The sequence below is a fragment of the Schistocerca americana genome, chromosome 3 (assembly GCF_021461395.2).
Source record: "Schistocerca americana isolate TAMUIC-IGC-003095 chromosome 3, iqSchAmer2.1, whole genome shotgun sequence".
NCBI classification, from domain to species: domain Eukaryota; kingdom Metazoa; phylum Arthropoda; class Insecta; order Orthoptera; family Acrididae; genus Schistocerca; species Schistocerca americana.
The window spans coordinates 349,212,371-349,230,373 of record NC_060121.1 but is presented as its reverse complement, the minus strand read 5'-3'; the positions used below and the strand labels follow the sequence as shown (position 1 = coordinate 349,230,373).

The window sequence follows — 18,003 nt, the reverse complement described above, 5'->3', positions numbered from 1 at the left end:
TTCAGGCACTGCCTCTCGCCATTGATAACGCAGAGGCCGATGGCCTTTACTTAACGAACGAGAGCAACACCGTTTTCGTAGAGTTCTCAGTGCTAATAGAGAAGCAACACTGCTTGAAATAGCCGCAATAAATCAATGTGGGACGTACGACGAACGTATCCTTTAGGACACTGCAGCAGAAATTTGGTGTTAATGGGCTTTGGTAGCAGACGACGTAAGAGGGTGATCATATCGGTGGGACCCTAGACGACTGGCAAACCGTCGCCTGGTCACATGAGTCCCGATTTCAGTTGGCAAGAGCTGATGGTAGGGTTCAAATGTGGCTCATACTCCACGTAGCCATGGGCCCAAGTTGTCAACAACATACTGTGCAAGCTGCTGTAGGCTTCATAATGGTGTGGGCTGTGTTTATATGGGATGAATTGGGTCCTCTGGTCCAACTGAACCGATCATTGATTAGAAGTGGATATGTTCGGCTACTTGGAGACCTTCTGCAACCATTTATGGACTTCATGTTCCCAAACAAGGATGGAATGTTTTTGGATAACCATGCGCCATGTCACCGATTTGAACAACATTCTGGAAAATTAGAGCAAATGATTTGGCTATTCAAATCGCCGACATGAATCCTATCGTTCAATTATAGGACATAATCGAGAGTTTAGTTCGTGCACAAAATCCTGCACCGGCAACACTTTCGAAGTTATAGATGAATATTGAGGCGGCATGGTTCAATATTTCTGCAGGGGAGCCCGTCCTTAGGTGAGTGGCCAGAGAGTCTGAATGCCATGCAGCAGGCCTGGGTTCGAAATACAGCCGGAATGGAGATTTTCTCCGCTCGGGGACTGGTTGTTGTGTTGTTCTCATCATCATTGCGTCATAATCGACACGAAAGTCGCCCAGTGTGGCAGTAAGTGAAAAGACTGGCGGCAGAACTTCCCCAGGTGGGGACTTCCCACCATCGATGCCATATGATCATTTAATTTCTGCAGGAGATTTCGAATGGCTAGCTGCCTCAATGCCACGTCGAGTTGCTGCACTATTCCGGGAAAAAGGAGATCCGACAGGGTATTAGGAGGTATCCCACCTCACTGTATATCGCGGAACCTAAGTTCCCAATAATACGGTACCAATAGCCGTTATTTAGGTTTTATTTTTAGGCTACCAGTTTCGACAATACATTATGTCATACAATGTAAACTTTCACGGTCGGTATTGTCTTCACTTAAAACTTCCGGGCTGATAGGCCGTGGTCGAAGTATAAAACTGTCTCCTGACGTTTCGTCTCCGACTGCGGGAGACATCCTCGGAGGTCTTCAGGTCTGCTTAAATCGAGTAACATTCGTGTTACAAAACACAGCAGCACTGTTAACTGGATATAAGCAGGCCTGAAGATGATATTTCATGTATTGTCGAAACTGGTAGCCTAAAAAAAAAACCTAAATAACGGCTATTGGTAATGTATTATTGGAAATTGACAAGTCGTAGTCCCACACTCCAGACAGAGGATGGAGTTACATTCATGGAACCTAATTTGATCTTCTCTGATGTCGACCTCTATGAGTTTTTCCACACTTGTGCATATAATTCATATCAGTATTTTGCAACTTTGACTTATTAAACTTACGGTTCGCAGTTGATGAACCTTGCCTTCTTTGGCTTTGGGATTCTTACATTACTGTTAGTCGTGCCTGAATAGTTCACTCAGTAGAGAAATTGCTCGCGAAAAGCAACGGTGATTGGCAGGAGATACAGTCTCGCTTACAGTTTCACTCTGCCAGGAATTTAGCGCACACTCCCCTGTAGAGTAGAACTTTATTTTGAAAATTGTTGAAGAGTGAGGATCTTTACTTATTGCACACCAGGCGTAATGGATTCTCGTATCGGTTCTCCCAAGGATCTTAATAATTCAGAGGAATGTCATATAGCTCAGAGGCCATATTTCGACTTCGTCTTTCAGGGCTCCGTCAAATTTTTGTCCCAGTTTTCTCTTTTTCTTTCTTTGAATCAACAGTCTTCTGACTGGTCTGTTGTGGCCCGCCTCTAATTCCTCTCCTGTGCCAACTTTTTCATCTCAGAGTAGCACTTGGAGCTTGTGTCCTCAATTATTTGCTGGATGAATCCTAATCTCAGTCTTCTTTTACAGTTTTTACCCTCTAAAGCTCCCTCTAGTACCATGGAAATTATTCCCCGATGTCTTAAGAGATATCCTATCATCCTCCCCATCTTCTGCGGAGAACCTCCTCATTCCTAACAGGCCTTGGAAGGCCCAACGGTACCGACCGGCCGCCGTTTCATCCTCAGCTCACAGGCGTCACTGGACGCGGATACGGAGGGACATGTCGTCAGCACACCGCTCACCCGGCCGTATGTCAGTTTACGAGACTGGAGCAGCTGCTTCTCAATCGAGTAGCTTCTCACAAGGGCTGAGTGCACCCCGCTTGCCAACAGCGCTCGGCAGACCGGATGGTCACCCATCCAAGTGCTAGCCCAGCCCGACAGCGCTTAACTTCGCTGATCTGATGGGAACCGATGTTACCACTGCGGCAAGGCCGTTGGCTCCTTACCTTATCAGTCCACCTAATTTGCCGGCCGCGGTGGTCTAGCGGTTCAGGCGCACAGTCCGGAACCGCGCGACTGCTACGGTCGCAGGTTCGAAACTGTCTCGGCCATGGATGTGTGTGATGTCCTTAGGTTAGTTAGGTTTAAGTAGTTCTAAGTTCTAGGGGACTGATGACCACAGATGTTAAGTCCCATAGTGCTCAGAGCCATTTCCACCTAATTTTCAACATTCTTCTGTAGAACACATCTGAAATGCATCTATTCTCTTCTGTTCCGGTTTTCCCACAGTCGATATCTCACTACTATTCAGTTAAGTGCTCCTTGTACATCCTTGGGAATTTTTTCCACAAATTAGGACCTATGTTTGATACTAGTAGACTTCTCTTGGCCAGAAATAGTATTGTTGTCAGTTATAGCTTGCTTTTTACTTCTTCCTTGCTCCGACTGTCATGCGTTGTATTGCTGCATAGGCAGCAGAATTGCTTAACTTCATCTACTACTTGATCACCAATTTTGATGTTTAGTTTCTCTCTGTTCTCATTTCTGCGAAATTAGCCTTTCTTAGATTTATTCTCAATCCATATTCTCTATTCATTAGAAAATGCCATTCAACAGACCCTCTAATTCCTCTTCATTTTCACTGTGGGTAGCAATGTCACCAGCGAATCTTAACACTGTATCCTTTCACCTTGAATTTTAAACCCACTTGTGAACCTTTCTATTTTTCTACTCTTACTGTTCTCTCTTGGTTCTTGTACAGATTGTACACCGAAGAGCCAAAGAAACTGGTACACCTGCCCAATATCGTGTAGGGCGCCCGAGAGCACGCAGAAGTATCACAACACGACGTGGCATGGAGCCGACTAATGTCTGAAGTAGTACTGGAGGGAACTGACGCCATGAATGCTGCAGGACTGTCCATAAATCCGTAAGCGTACGACGGGGTGAAGATCTCTTCTGAAAAGCACGTTGCAAGGCATCCCAGATATGTTCAATAATGTTCATACCTGCGGAGTTTGGTGGCCACCGAAAGAGCTTATGTTCAGAAGAGTGCCACACTGTAGCAATTCTGGACGTGTGGGGTGTCGCACTGTCCTGCTGTAATTACCCAAGTCTGTCGGAAAGCACAATGGACATGAATGGATGCCGGTGACCACACAGGATGCTTACGTACATGCCGCCTATCAGAGTCGTGTCTACACATATCAGGGGTCCCATATCATTCCAAATGTACACGCCCCATGCCATTACAGAGCACCCACCAGCTTCAACAGTCCCCTACTGACATGCAGGGTCCATGGATTCTTGAGGTTGTCTTCATATCCGTACACATCCATCCGCTGGATATTATTTGAAACGAGACTCGTCCTACCAGGCAACATTTTTCTAGTCATCAACAGTCCAATATCGGTACTGACGGGTCCAGGCGAGGCATAAAGCTTTGTGTCGTGCAGTCATCAAGGGTTCACGAGTGGGCCTCCAGCTCCGAAAGCCCATATAGATGATGTTTCCTTGTATGGTTCGCATGATGACACTTGTTGATGGCCCAGATTTGAAATCCGCAGCAATTTCCGGAAGGGCTGCGCTTCTGTCACGTTGAACAATTCTCTTCCGTCGTCGTTGGTCCCGTTTTTGCAGGATGTTTTTACCGCCACAGCGATGGCGGAGATTTGATGTTTTGCCGTATTCCTGATATTCACCGTACACTCATGAATGGTCGTACGGGAAAATCCCCACTTCATCGCTACCTCAGAGACGGTGTCTCCCATCGCTCGTGCACCGACTGTAACACCCGTTCAAACTCACTTAAATCTTGATCACCTGCCATTGTAGCAGCAGTTACCGATCTAACAACTGCGCCACACACTTGTTGTCTTACATAGGCGTTTTCGACGGCAGCGCCGTATTCTGCTTATTTACATATCTCTGTATTCGAATACGCATGCCTATACCAGCTTCTTTGTCGCTTCAGTGCATATTACCTGTGTTTTCCTATAGCTTACCCCTATTTTTTCTCAGAAATTCGAATATATTGCACCATTTTACAATTTCGAAACATTTGTCCCTGTCAACAATTTCTATGAGCGTGTCTTGATTTTTCTTCAGTCTTACTTCATCAACCACAACGTCAGAATATCGCCTCTGGTGATTTTACCTTTCCTAATACCAAAAGTTATCGTCTCCTAACATATCTTCAGTTTTTCATTCTTCTGTAAATTACTCTTTTCAGCAACTTGGATGCATGAGCTACTGAGCCGACAGTGCGATAATCCTCGCACTTGTCGGCTCTTACAATCTTGGGTATTGTGTGGATGATGTTTTCCCGAAAGTCTGAAAGTTTATCGCCGGTCTCTCTCATTCTACGCACTAACGTGATAATCGTTTCATTGCCATATCCTCATCTAATTACTCTTTCCTTTCAACTTTGACTTCATGTTCGCGTCACTTTTGTAACCCTTTTATACGTTTCGTTCTCAGTTCAGTATTCCATTCTTTACTTTATGCTGGCTGGCAATCTGAGCCCTTTTCTCCAAAGCATTTTTTTTTTTTTAATTTTCCCTTGGCTGGCATTGTCTTTTCCACAGTCATGCCGGCTTCTACAGCTTGACATTCCCCTCTAAACATTTCTGCTTTGGCATTAGCATTTTCTGTCAATCTGAGCAAGTAACAGAGAAATAAATTATTCATTAAAATAATACGGGTAGTCGCAGATTCCTTCTTCACGGATAGATCTGTAGCGAGTGCTGCCACGGGGTCGTGGCCCTCGCCGTTTGGCCTCGCAGAAACGGCGCACGCGAGACGCGGCGTGTGGGAGGCGCCCGGAGGTGAAGGCGCGTGTGACGTCACGTGGTAGCTTGGCAACGGCCTGCAGGGCCGGGTCACGCCCGCGCAACCCCAAATCCCGTGGCCCGGGCGACGCCGCTGCCACTGCTGCCGGCCTGCCAGCTCACGCGACTCGCAGCCCGCAGTGGCAGGTTCAACCGAACGTTCCAACTTGCCGGCTCTCGCTAAGAGGATTGGCCGACGAGCGGTGATGGCGTCAGCCTCAGAATACTCGAGGCCGAGGCAGGCTGGCCTCGTCCAGACCCTTTCACGTCTATCTATATTTGCCGCATTCAGCTGCACGAATTCTGAATGATCTTACAGGTTGGAGCATCATCAATTACATACATGGCCCCAGAAAAACTGTCATTAATTCTCCAACTTCGGGTTCACCTAAAGCAGGTTAACACTAGTCTCTAGCTGAATTTGCACACTAGGTGCCTATTAATCAAGCACTGAGGTAGAGAAAGTCGTGGGGTACCTCCCACTATCTCGTCAGACCTCGTTTCGCCCGTCGTAATGCAGCAACTCAACGTGGCATGGACTCCACAGTTGTTGTAAGTCCCCTTCAGAAATACTGAGCCATGCTTCTTCTATATCCGTACATGTTCCGAGAGTGTCACCGCTGTAGGATGTTGTATACGAGCTGATTTCTCGATCATGTCCCGAAATTGTTCGAAGGGATTCATGTCGGGCAATCTGCATAGCCGGATCATTCGTTCCAGTTGCCAAGGCTGTCCAGACACGAACCTTTGTGACCCTGTGACTTCGCGCATTGTCATTCATCAAAATTCCATCTTTGTTCGGGAATATGAAGTGGCTGAAAACGGTCTCGACGTGGTGGAAAAGAGTGACTTCCGGTTAATGATCCAGTCCATTCCATGTAAACACAGCCCGTACCAATATGGAGCAACACCAGCTTGCACGGTGCCTTTTTGGCGAACTCCGTCCAAGGCTTCGTGGGCTCTGCGCCACACTTGAACCCTACTATCAGCTCGTACAATCAGGAATCGCGACTCATCTGACCAGGCCACGATTCTAGGATCCAACCGATGTGGTCACGAGTTTAGGAGAGGCGCTGCAGGCCATGTCGTGCTGTTAGCAAAGGCGGTCAGTCGTCTGATGCCATAGCCCATTAACGCCAAATTTCGCCGTACTGTCGTAACGGATACGTTCGTCGTGTGTCTCACATTGGTATCTGCGATTTTTTCACGCCGTGTTGCTTGTCCGTCAGCACTGACAACTCTACGCAGCCGGCTGGTGTGGCCGTGCGGTTCTAGGCGCTTCAGTTTGGAACCGCGTGACCGCTACGGTCGTAGGTTCGAATCCTGCCTCGGGCATGGATGTGTGTGATGTCCTTAGGTTAGTTAGGTTTAAGTAGTTCTAAATTCTAGGGGACTGATGACCGCAGATGTTAAGTCCCATAGTGCTCAGAGCCATTTGAACCATTTTGAACTCTACGCAATGACTGCCGCTCTGGTCGTCAAGTGAACGCCGATGGCCACAGCGTTGTCTGTGATAAGAGATAATGCCTGAAATCAAGTATTTTAAGCACATTCTTTACACTGTGGATCTCAGAACACTAATTTCCCTAACGATTTCCGAAATGGAGTGTCCTATGCGTGTAGTTCCAACTACCATACCGCGTTCAGAGTCTTTTGATTCCCATCTTGCGGCCATAATCACGTCGGAAACCTCTGCACATGAATCGACTGAGTGCAAATGACAGCTTCGCCAATGCACTGCCCTTTTACACCTTGTGTACGCGATACTACAACCATGTGTATAGGTGCATATAGAATATGGACTTGGGACTAGGAATGAAAGAGGAGAAAGACTAATTGAGTTCTGTAACAAGTTTCAGCTAGTAATAGCGAATACCCAGTTCAAGAATCACAAGAGGAGGAGTTATACTTGGAGAAGGCCGGGAGATACGGGAAGATTTCAATTAGATTACATCATGGTCAGACAGAGATTCCGAAACCAGATACTGGATTGTAAGGCGTGCCCAGGAGCAGATATAGACTCAGATCACAATATAGTAGTGATGAAGAGTAGGCTGAAGTTCAAGACATTAGTCAGGAAGAATCAATACGCAAAGAAGTGGGATACGAAAGTACTAAGGAATGGCGAGATACGTTTGAAGTTCTCTAACACTATAGATACAGCAATATGGAATAGCGCAGTAGGCAGTACAGTTGAAGAGGAATGGACATCTCTAAAAAGGGCCATCACAGAAGTTGGGAAGGAAAACATAGGTACATAGAAGATAGCTGCGAAGAAACCATGGGTAACAGAAGAAATACTTCAGTTGATTGATGAAAGGAGGAAGTACAAACATGTTCCGGGAAAATCAGGAATACAGAAATACAAGTCGCTGAGGAATGAAATAAATAGGAAGCGCAGGGAAGCTAAGACGAAATGGCTGCAGGAAAAATGTGAAGACATCGAAAAAGATATGATTGTCGGAAGGACAGACTCAGCATACAGGAAAGTCAAAACAAACTTTGGTGACATTAAAAGCAACGGTGGTAACATTAAGAGTGCAACGGGAATTCCACTGTTAAATGCAGAGGAGAGAGCAGATAGGTGGAAAGAATACACTGAAAGCCTCTATGAGGGTCAAGACTTGTCTGATGTGATAGAAGAAGAAACAGGAGTCGATTTAGAAGAGATAGGGGATCCAGTATTAGAATCGGAATTTAAAAGAGCTTTGGAGGACTTACGGTCAAATAAGGCAGAAGGGATAGATAACATTCCATCAGAATTTCTAAAATCATTGGGGGAAGTGGCAACAAAACGACTACTCACATTGGTGTGTAGAATATATGAGTCTGGCAATATACCATCTGACTTTCGAAAAAGCATCATCCACACAATTCCGAAGACGGCAAGAGCTGACAAGTGCGAGAATTATCGCACAATCAGCTTAACAGCTCATGCATCGAAGCTGCTTACAAGAATAATACACAGAAGAATAGAAAAGAAAATTGAGAATGCGCTAGGTGACGATCAGTTTGGCTTTAGGAAAAGTAAAGGGACGAGAGAGGCAATTCTGACGTTACGGCTAATAATGGAAGCAAGGCTAAAGAAAAATCAAGACACTTTCATAGGATTTGTCGACCTGGAAAAAGCGTTCGACAATATAAAATGGTGCAAGCTGTTCGAGATTCTGAAAAAAGTAGGGGTAAGCTATAGGGAGAGACGGGTCATATACAATATGTACAACAACCAAGAGGGAATAATAAGGGTGGACGATCAAGAACGAAGTGCTCGTGTTAAGAAGGGTGTAAGACAAGGCTGTAGCCTTTCGCCCCTACTCTTCAATATGTACATCGAGGAAGCAATGATGGAAGTAAAAGAAAGGTTCAGGAGTGGAATTAAAATACAAGGTGAAAGGATATCAATGATACAATTCGCTGATGACATTGCTATCCTGAGTGAAAGTGAAGAAGTATTAGAAATGAGAACAGCGAGAAACTTAACATCAGGATTGATGGTCACGAAGGCAATGAAGTTAAGGAATTCTGCTACCTAGGCAGTAAAATAACCAATGACGGATGGAGCAAGGAGGACATCAAAAGCAGACTCGCTATGGCAAAAAAGGCATTTCCGGCCAAGAGAAGTCTACTAATATCAAATACCGGCCTTAATTTGAGGAAGAAATTTCTGAGGATGTACGTCTGGAGTACAGCATTGTATGGTAGTGCAACATGGACTGTGGGAAAACCGGAACAGAAGAGAATCGAAGCATTTGAGATGTGGTACTGTAGACGAATGTTGAAAATTAGGTGGACTGATAAGGTAAGGAATGAGGAGGTTCTCCGCAGAATCGGAGAGGAAAGGAATATGTGGAAAACACTGATAAGGAGAGGGGACAGGATGATAGGACATCTGCTAAGACGTGAGGGAGTGACTTCCATGGTACTAGAGGGAGCTGTAGAGGGCAAAACTTGTAGAGGAAGACAGAGATTGGAATACGTCCAGCAAATAATTGAGAACGTAGGTTGCAAGTGCTACTCTGAGATGAGGAGGTTAGCACAAGAAAGGAATTCGTGGCGGGCCGCACCAAACAAGTCAGTAGACTGATGACGAAAAAAAAAAAAAGACGCATGGCGTAAACGTACGTTTGAGCAAGACAGCACGAGAGTTTCAAGGAGATACGATGGAAATTAGTTAAGAGAAATAATTTAAAACAATAAGTGTATGAAGTAAACAAAATGAAACTTACATTTGGTGGACACAACATTCCCTTACGCAGTAATTGACGACAGAGGGCCAAAATACAACCATTCCAAAATTTATTTAAATGTTTGTGTAAGGCAAAACCTTCTTCTTCTTTTACTTGTACCTTTATCGCGCGGTGTCGCAGGGTCGGCAGGGTCAGGATCGCATTTGGCAAGGTTAATTTAAGGGGTGGCCAGATGTCCTTCCTGTATCAACCCTGTACCCCCCCCCCCCCCCCGGGACGACAGTAGTGTACCCCAACTGTCTGCATCTAGTGCAATCCATGGAATAGTGCGAACATGTGCACATGTCTGCGAGTCTTGTAAGTGAGGTGGGACGTGAGGACCAGCACAGTATTCGCCTAGTGGGATGTGGAAAACCGCCTAAAAGCCACATCTAGGCTGGCCGGCACACCAGCCTTCGTCGGTAATCCACTGGGCGGATTTGATCCGGGGCCGGCGCGCCTACCTGAGTCCAGGAAGCAGCGCATGAGCGCTCTCGGCTAACCTGGCGGGTGTTTGTGTAAGTCAAAATATGAATCTGAAAAACAGATAGCGAACAATGAGAATAATGGTATTTCAGAAGTAATGCCAAATGTGGTATTTAAAGCATTCCGACGTATGAAGGAAAGGGAAAATGTTGGGTGAAAATATTGTTCCAAAAGCAATTATTAAAGATAGAAAAAAGTCATACAAAATGAACTTTAAATCCTTTACAGATTTTCTTGTGAAAGAAGAAAACTCTAAAAAATGGAACAGCGCTGTAATAATTTTCATTCACGAGAAAGGGGACACAGAATACGTAGAAAGACACTGACCATCAGCCTACTTTCCGCACTGTAGAAGAGAGTGAACAAAATTATCACCAACCCCAAACAAAAGCAGGGTTTAATCAGACAATGGAACAATATGGCTTTATAAGTTTATGTAGTGCGACAATCTACTAGCAATGAAAAATATTATAGAAGTGATCAAGAAGTGTTTATTACTGCTTTGTCCGGGAGTGGGATGTAGAGAAAAAATTTCAGTTAGTTTCTATAAAATCTGTACTGACAAGGTTTGAGCAACCATACTCTGATTCAGCTTACTTAAGTGTAGTAGGAAATATAGAAGTTAGTTCTACAGCTTCCATTACACTTCTAGTGCGAAACTTAGACTAAAAGACGGTCAGGCGACCCATATCACTAAAACTATTCACAGCAGGCACAGAGGAAGTTTTCTGGCTCTGAAACGGAAAAAAATCAAAAAAATAATATTTGTTAATGTAATGTTGGTTTAATGATGTGATGCTTCCGGTAAAAGTTTTTGAAGGAACGTAGTGCACTTAAATGCCCACACTGTCAGCACAGCACGATTTCCCTCCAGTTATATTGTGCTTACGGCGATACTGAAGCGGGACTGAAAAAGTACCCGAATCAGGTGAAATTCTAACAGAAAATGGTCTAATAAAGTGACACGTAAAGTTGCCCTCAACCCGAAAGTTGATTTAAATGTCGTCGTGCTTCACTCGGCAGAGTACTGTTGCAGGTGGTGCGCCCCAGCCTGTCTGCGATTTCTGAACTGACTTAGCGGGGACCTAACTTTTTAAGTAATAGACCTAGTTCGCTGTCCTGGACGACGAGTATTCATCAGGGACAAAAGTACCGTCAGGAGTGCATCAGGGAAGTATGATAGGGTCGCTCTTGTTCTCTATACACACAAACGACCTTCTCAGTAAGGTGAGCAGCAGTCGGCGACTGTTTGCTGTAGTGCACGGGAAAGTATCATTGTTGAATGACTGTAGGAGGATACAGGATAACTTGGAGAGAAATTCTGATTTGTGTGATGAATGGCAGATAGATTTAAATGCGGAAAGCCATAAGTTAATGCAGATGAGTGGGACTAAAAAATGCTATAGTATTCGAATACAGTATAAGCAGTTAGCTGCTTCACAGATTGACGTCCATTCAATATTTAAGCGTAACGTTTATTTGCCACGTTATTGGGTTTCGGGCCGTGCCAGTTCAGCCATTGCAATAGCAATCGCCATTAAGACGATACTAAAGTAAGGGCAACACAACACCCAGTCCCCGAGTGGAGAAAAATCTCCGAACCAGCCTGGAGTCGATCTGGGCCCACTCGCTTAGCACTCAACTGCGCTACCAAGCGGTGAACTAGGCCTAATGTTGAAAAGCGACCTGAAATGAATTGAGCACGTAACGGCGGTAATAGGAAAGGCGAAGAGTCGTCTTCCGTTTATTGGGAGAGTTCTGGGAAGGTGTGTCTCACCTATAAAGGAGACCACGTATAGAACACTGGTCAAACACATTACTGAATACTGCTCGAGTACTTGGGGCCTCCAGCAGGTCGGATTAAAAGAAAACACCGAAGGAAGAGGCATGCTGCAGATTTTTTACGGGAAGATTTAATCAATACGGGACTGTCTTGGAAATGCTCTGTAAAGTGACATGCAACCTCTGCAAAGAAGAAGACGTTCTGTCCGCGAAACACCGTTGAGGAAGTTAGCAGTACAGGCATTTGTGACAGAATGCAAAACGATTCTACTGCCATCACAGTAGATCCCGCGTAGGGAACGTGCAGGCAAGACGAGGGAAATCAGAAGCTCCATCTGCTTTGCAAACAGATTTAGATTTCCTTCTTTCTTTCAGCTAAATCCACTCGTTTTAGAAAAGGATAATCGTAAATAACAATAGCAAATCCAATAACAACAATGCTACAGTGTACGTGTTTGGACAGGGGAGGTGCTTTACAACCGCTGAGTGCAGCTGCCGGGCGCTCCCTTGTGTCGCTCGGTTGCCTACCCGCGCCGCCTGCTTCCCGCCATAGCTTCAAGGCTCGTGCTTTTGACTGACTGCATTCTTCCACAACTTCCTGAGGTGGTTATCTAGCGAAGTGAGGGACTACAGCCGCCGCTAAAGAAGTAGCAGGCTTCCCTCACCAGCAAATAACTTGCCCGTCTCCGTGAATCTTGGCTAAAAGTGCTGCGAGTTTTTATATTGTGGCATTGTGTGCCTCCCTGTGATTTCAACAATGAAAATGTTCACTTCCGAACTCCACCATTCCGCATTCAGAATCTATTAATACCCATCGTGCTGCCATAACCACATCGGAAGCCTTTTAAAATTAACCTCTTGAATGCCAATGACAGCTCCGCAAATGCACTGACTCTTTATACTTCACTGGGCGATACTACCGCCATCTGTATATATGCATACCGCCATCCCATGACTTTTGACACCTCAGTGTATAGTATTCACGAACTTTTATCGAATACCCATTTACGAAAATATTTTGAAACGCATATTTATAGTTTATACATTTGGGCGCAACCCGTACACTCCCCCCCCCCCCTCCCGCGGGCCATCCACCACACTCACACACACAGTGAACAGTGAAAACCACACTCACACACACAGTGAAATACCCAAACATACACACAAATATAAACGAGGCGTTTAAAAAATCTATTAAAAAACTATTCCGTTGAGATTTATGGATTAGTCAGGACGGAAAAATTTATTTATAACCATGAGAAGTAGTTTCAGCCATCTCCAAATCAAATACGACAAACACTGCTAGGTCTAATAACGAGACCGGTAGGAATCATATTGCAATTAATAAAATGCATACTTGTGCTTAACAGCGATCATAGACCAACCTTTTCGACATGTGTAGCTCGATGAATATTAATGTAAACATAACCCAAATATGTGAGATCGTCCACTCACTGTGCAACTGTGCAATAACACTGCATCAGTTAGTGTCCACATGTGAAGGGTGGTATCACAATGCAGCGGACAAATTCACACCTAGCACCAGTGAATAAGAGAGTAATACGCCGGTACAGAGCAAACAGAAACACAGGCGTAGTGACTTGACCGGTCTGGTGATTAGCCATAGCAATAAAAAAAGTCATCGATATCAACGCCACCTCTGCGACATGCCGAAAACTTTTCACCTCGTCTTCGTCGGTAAGCACACACATAAACTCGTGTCAATTTTAGCTACAATCCACTAAATTGACAAACTACTTTCAAGTGAGGCAAACGTAATATTTTGGTAGTAGTGACCGTTATTCCGGCATCAGTTACATACAGCAGCCCGCCCGGTTAGCCGTGCGATCTAACGCACTGCTTTCCGGGCAGGAAGGCGTGCCGGTCCCCGGCACGAATCTGCCCGACAGATTAGTCTCGAGGACCGGTGTGCTGCCCAGTCTGTGGATGGTTCTTAAGGCGGTTTTCCATCTGCCTCGGCGAATGCGGGCTGGTTCCCCTTATTCCGCCTTAGTTACATTATGTCGGCGATTGCTGCGCAAACAGTCTCCACGTACATGTACACCATCATTACCATGCAAACATACGGGTTACACTCGTCTGGTGCGAGACGTTCCCGGGAGGGTGCACTGGGGGCCGAACCGCATAATAACCCTGGGTTCGATGTGGGGCAGCGGTGGGGTGAGTGGACTGCTGTATCCTGTTGTAGGGTTGTGAACCACTGAGGGCTACGGCCGGGACGAAGCCTTTCCGTCGTTTCTAGGTCCCCAGTACCATAAGTACCATACAATACAGTACACACAGCAAGTTCCGCCCAGTACACGACGTTTTCTCGTCACAGCAGGAATTTGCATTGTTCGCTATTTAGCAAGTTTCCTTATTTTTGTCCAGCCGGCCGAAGTGGCCGTGCGGTTAAAGGCGCTGCAGTTTGGAACCGCAAGACCGCTACGGTCGCAGGTTCGAATCCTGCCTCGGGCATGGATGTTTGTGATGTCCTTAGGTTAGTTAGGTTTAACTAGTTCTAAGTTCTAGGGGACTAATGACCTCAGCAGTTGAGTCCCATAGTGCTCAGAGCCATTTGAACCATTTGAACCTTATTTTTGTCCAAATACTTCCCCGTCACTTTTTGAAAATTGCAGTCTTACGATCAATACTTATTTCTTCAAGTGCTCTCGAATGCAATAAAATAGTGTTACAAAAACTACAGTAGCTTCAAAACAGAGACATAAAAACTTAAAAAACTTATGAACATCGGCGAGACAACAAATGGTCGCAATTTTATTTACTGTCATTCGCCGAAAACATTACTTCTTGATCTACAGTTTTTTTGTGAAATATGAGGTAGAGAACTTATACTGGGCACCCTGTGTAACAATCCTCTGACGAAGTGATCTTTATTTACAGATCGCGTAAACTCTGACACTTCTCTGATAACGCCAGCCTGCTGATCGATGGCACTCATCTTGCTTTCAGTAACACTTCCGAGTTTATTACGCGTTGACAGGTGAAGAAGATAAGCAATGATTGCGTAGCTAAGGTACGTGGGATAACAGGGTAATGGGCGCGCCTCCACAGCAGATCATAGTAGCAGACCAGCATATAAAGTGTGCCGAGATGGGGACAATCGTTAAATGTATACGGTATACAGAACCCGTAAAAGTGCCTATAACGTTGTGCCGGCACCTCGCGTATGCAGTGGGCAGCTCCGAATGGCCTATTAAAACACGAGCGATGTCAAGCGCGGCGTCCATCGCATCAAAGCTTACAGTCGTAAACAGAAATCCTTTCAGATACGGACGTCGCTTTTATTTATGGCGGGCTGTAACAGACATGCGATACATTCTATCAATTTAAAATATTAAGTAACATAAACTCTCCCATGGCGGGGACGAATTTCTCGATATTCTGTGACTCCCAGCAAATGTGGATACTTCCAGTATTTCATGGATGATTCTGCGTGTCGAAATAATATTCACTATACGTGCGAATACGGAAAAAGTCATTCATTGTCTCTTTTTATCTTCGTATTGACGAACTTGTATCGCGCAATAACTTCTTCTTCTTTGCTATATTTGTAGTATTCTTCCATCTTATTACCATTTTGCCTTTTCTGTCCATCTTTTCCCAACTTCGTTTTCTTATGCGTGAAGATATTAAAAGGTTAGAATTTTTAAGTGCAACCAAGTGCACTACACAAAACAGTTAAAGGGCTACTTTTTGAAACTCCGTAATTGTCTCCCTCTACGACGCAGGAGAAGTTCGAAATTTGTCTCAAAGGTGCCTACAGCCTTCCTTTGTAGTGATGCCAGAGCGTAGCGCCCTGAGACCTCATCCTCGGGCTTGGCGACGTTTCGGAAAGCAAGGTGTCGGCATATGCGGGAAAATGGTCAGAAGTTCATGTGAGCTGTAAGGTTGGTTGATTTTTTTTTTTTTTTGGTGGGGGGGGGGGGGGCAGAGAAGGGACCTAACAGCGAGGTCATCAGTCCCATCGGATTAGATAATGATGGGGAAGGAAGTCGGCCGTGCCCTTTCAAAGGAACCTGAATCGATTAGGGAAACCACAGAAAACCTAAAGATGGATGGCCGTCCTTCGAATGCAAATGTAGTGTGCTAGCCACTGCGTCACATCGCTCGGTGACCCAATTTCACCATAGTTCTGCCCAACATCACCGTGAATGTGTCACGCCATAGGACGACAAGACCTCTTAGCCGTATTTGCCAGTTTTTGACGCCTCTTCGATGGAACTCAGAACCGCAACGCCCAGCGTTAAAAACGAGTGGTTTTCTTATGAGTGGCCAAGGTAAACATCTGAGACACATCGCCGTTGAGAATCGAAACGAAAAGGCCTCAGGGGTTGGCATAAAGGGCGTCAGTGAAACCAACCCTTACCTTGAGGCACTGATTCTCACATACTTCGCTGTCTAAAACGACAGTTCGAAGTACGATGAGCAATAATACGACGTTCTTGATAACGTTCGACACTGCTGACAATTCTGAGGCAATGAAACCATTCTCTGAGGACATCGTAATTGCGTCACTTTGTAGTATAGCGCGCATCGCAATTTTTGCTCTGTTATACAGGGTGGAACGTTAGGGACAGTTCAGAACCATATGACGAAATTTGCACATGATCCAAAGCAGAAAAGGTTTTTTTTCCGTCTCAGCTCCCCCCTGGCGTGAACAGGATGTGCGCTGGAGAATGACGGAGAGGGGGGGGGGGGGGGGACGCAACATCCAGTTCGGCAACACCCTCAGTTTCACTCGTGCAACTTTGTTTTCAGCACTTTAAAAATCTAACTGTACAGCGACTTCGACACACATTCAGCTCCACAGCTACTCTAGCGCCTGAGACCAGCCAACCTCTTCGACACCCCTTAGATTCCATATGCGTGCAAGCAGATCAAGTAGCAGTCCGCCACAAAACAGGAGGGAGCAGAACAGAAGGGCTTAAAAAACATATACATCTTTTGCTGCTTCGGATCACGTGAAAATTGCTTCGAATGGTTTTGAATAGTCCCTAGTGGTTCCACCGTGTATACCAGAACAAGAATTGTAGTTGCGCTCTCTCCAAAGGGGCCAGATCACTTTCAAGGGGTTGTAGCGCCATGATGTCCTTAGAGAAGAGGTGAATAGTCCGGGAATTGTCAGCAGTGTCGAACATTGTTAAGAACTTCGTCCTTTTGAATACCTCCTATCGATTCTGAAAGGCGGTGTGTCTGAAATGTTTCTCTCGGTAATTGATAATAAAACCGCGTGGTTTCAAAGCTGAGCGTTGCGGTTCTGAACTCCACCGTAGAGGCACCAGAAAAAGGGATGAAATATGGGTAAAAGTCCGCAGCTCGTGGTCGTGCGGTAGCGTTCTCGCTTCCCGCGCCCGGTTTCCCGGGTTCGATTCCCGGCGGGGTCAGGGATTTTCTCTGCCTCGTGATGATTGGGTGTTGTGTGATGTCCTTAGGTTAGTTAGGTTTAAGTAGTTCTAAGTTCTAGGGGACTGATGACCATAGATGTTAAGTTCCATAGTGCTCAGAGCCATTTGAACCATTTTTATGGGTAAAAGGGGCTGTATTGACCTTCCCATTGTGTGGCAAGTCCAGTTGTGGTGAAATATGATGCCAATGTGACATCAACAACCTATCCTATAGCTCACCTGAGCTTCTGAGCTCCGTCCTTTTTTCGCATCTGGCCCGGAGTTGACGTCTTAGGGGGTCACGGGTTCTTAATATTACAGAGGATGGTTGTAGGCATCCTTGAGCCACATTTCAAACTTTTTCGTCCTAACTCTGTTGCGCAGTGTATATTTTTAACGGCGTAGGAGGAACATACAGTTCAGATTTAGTGCATCAAAAGCAGTATTTTATTCGTGATTTGTTTGATTGGCCGATTTTGCTCAATGTTTTATTAGACAGCAAAAGGATTGAAATCTGTTTATAGTACAAATACAAATTGACTTTATTTAGCCTTTTGCTAAGTCGGATCATTATGACATTCTACCTAGTAGCCGATATGTTCACCTCTGGGACCGATAACAGCTGCGACGCGTCGTGGCATGGAAGCAATGATGCGTTGGTAGGTCGGTGGAAGGGGTTGGCACCACATTTGTACACACCAGTCACCTAAT

At 45.4% G+C, this 18,003-nt stretch overlaps 1 protein-coding gene and 1 pseudogene across 1 annotated transcript in view; both read right to left on the bottom strand.

Annotated features, from left to right (window-relative positions):
* Positions 1-18,003, bottom strand: part of LOC124606075 (F-box/LRR-repeat protein 16-like) — a 705,098-nt gene that overhangs the window by 258,815 nt on the left and 428,280 nt on the right. The gene's annotated exons all lie outside the window — the stretch shown is intronic.
* LOC124608158 lies at positions 2,443-2,560 on the bottom strand (annotated as a pseudogene).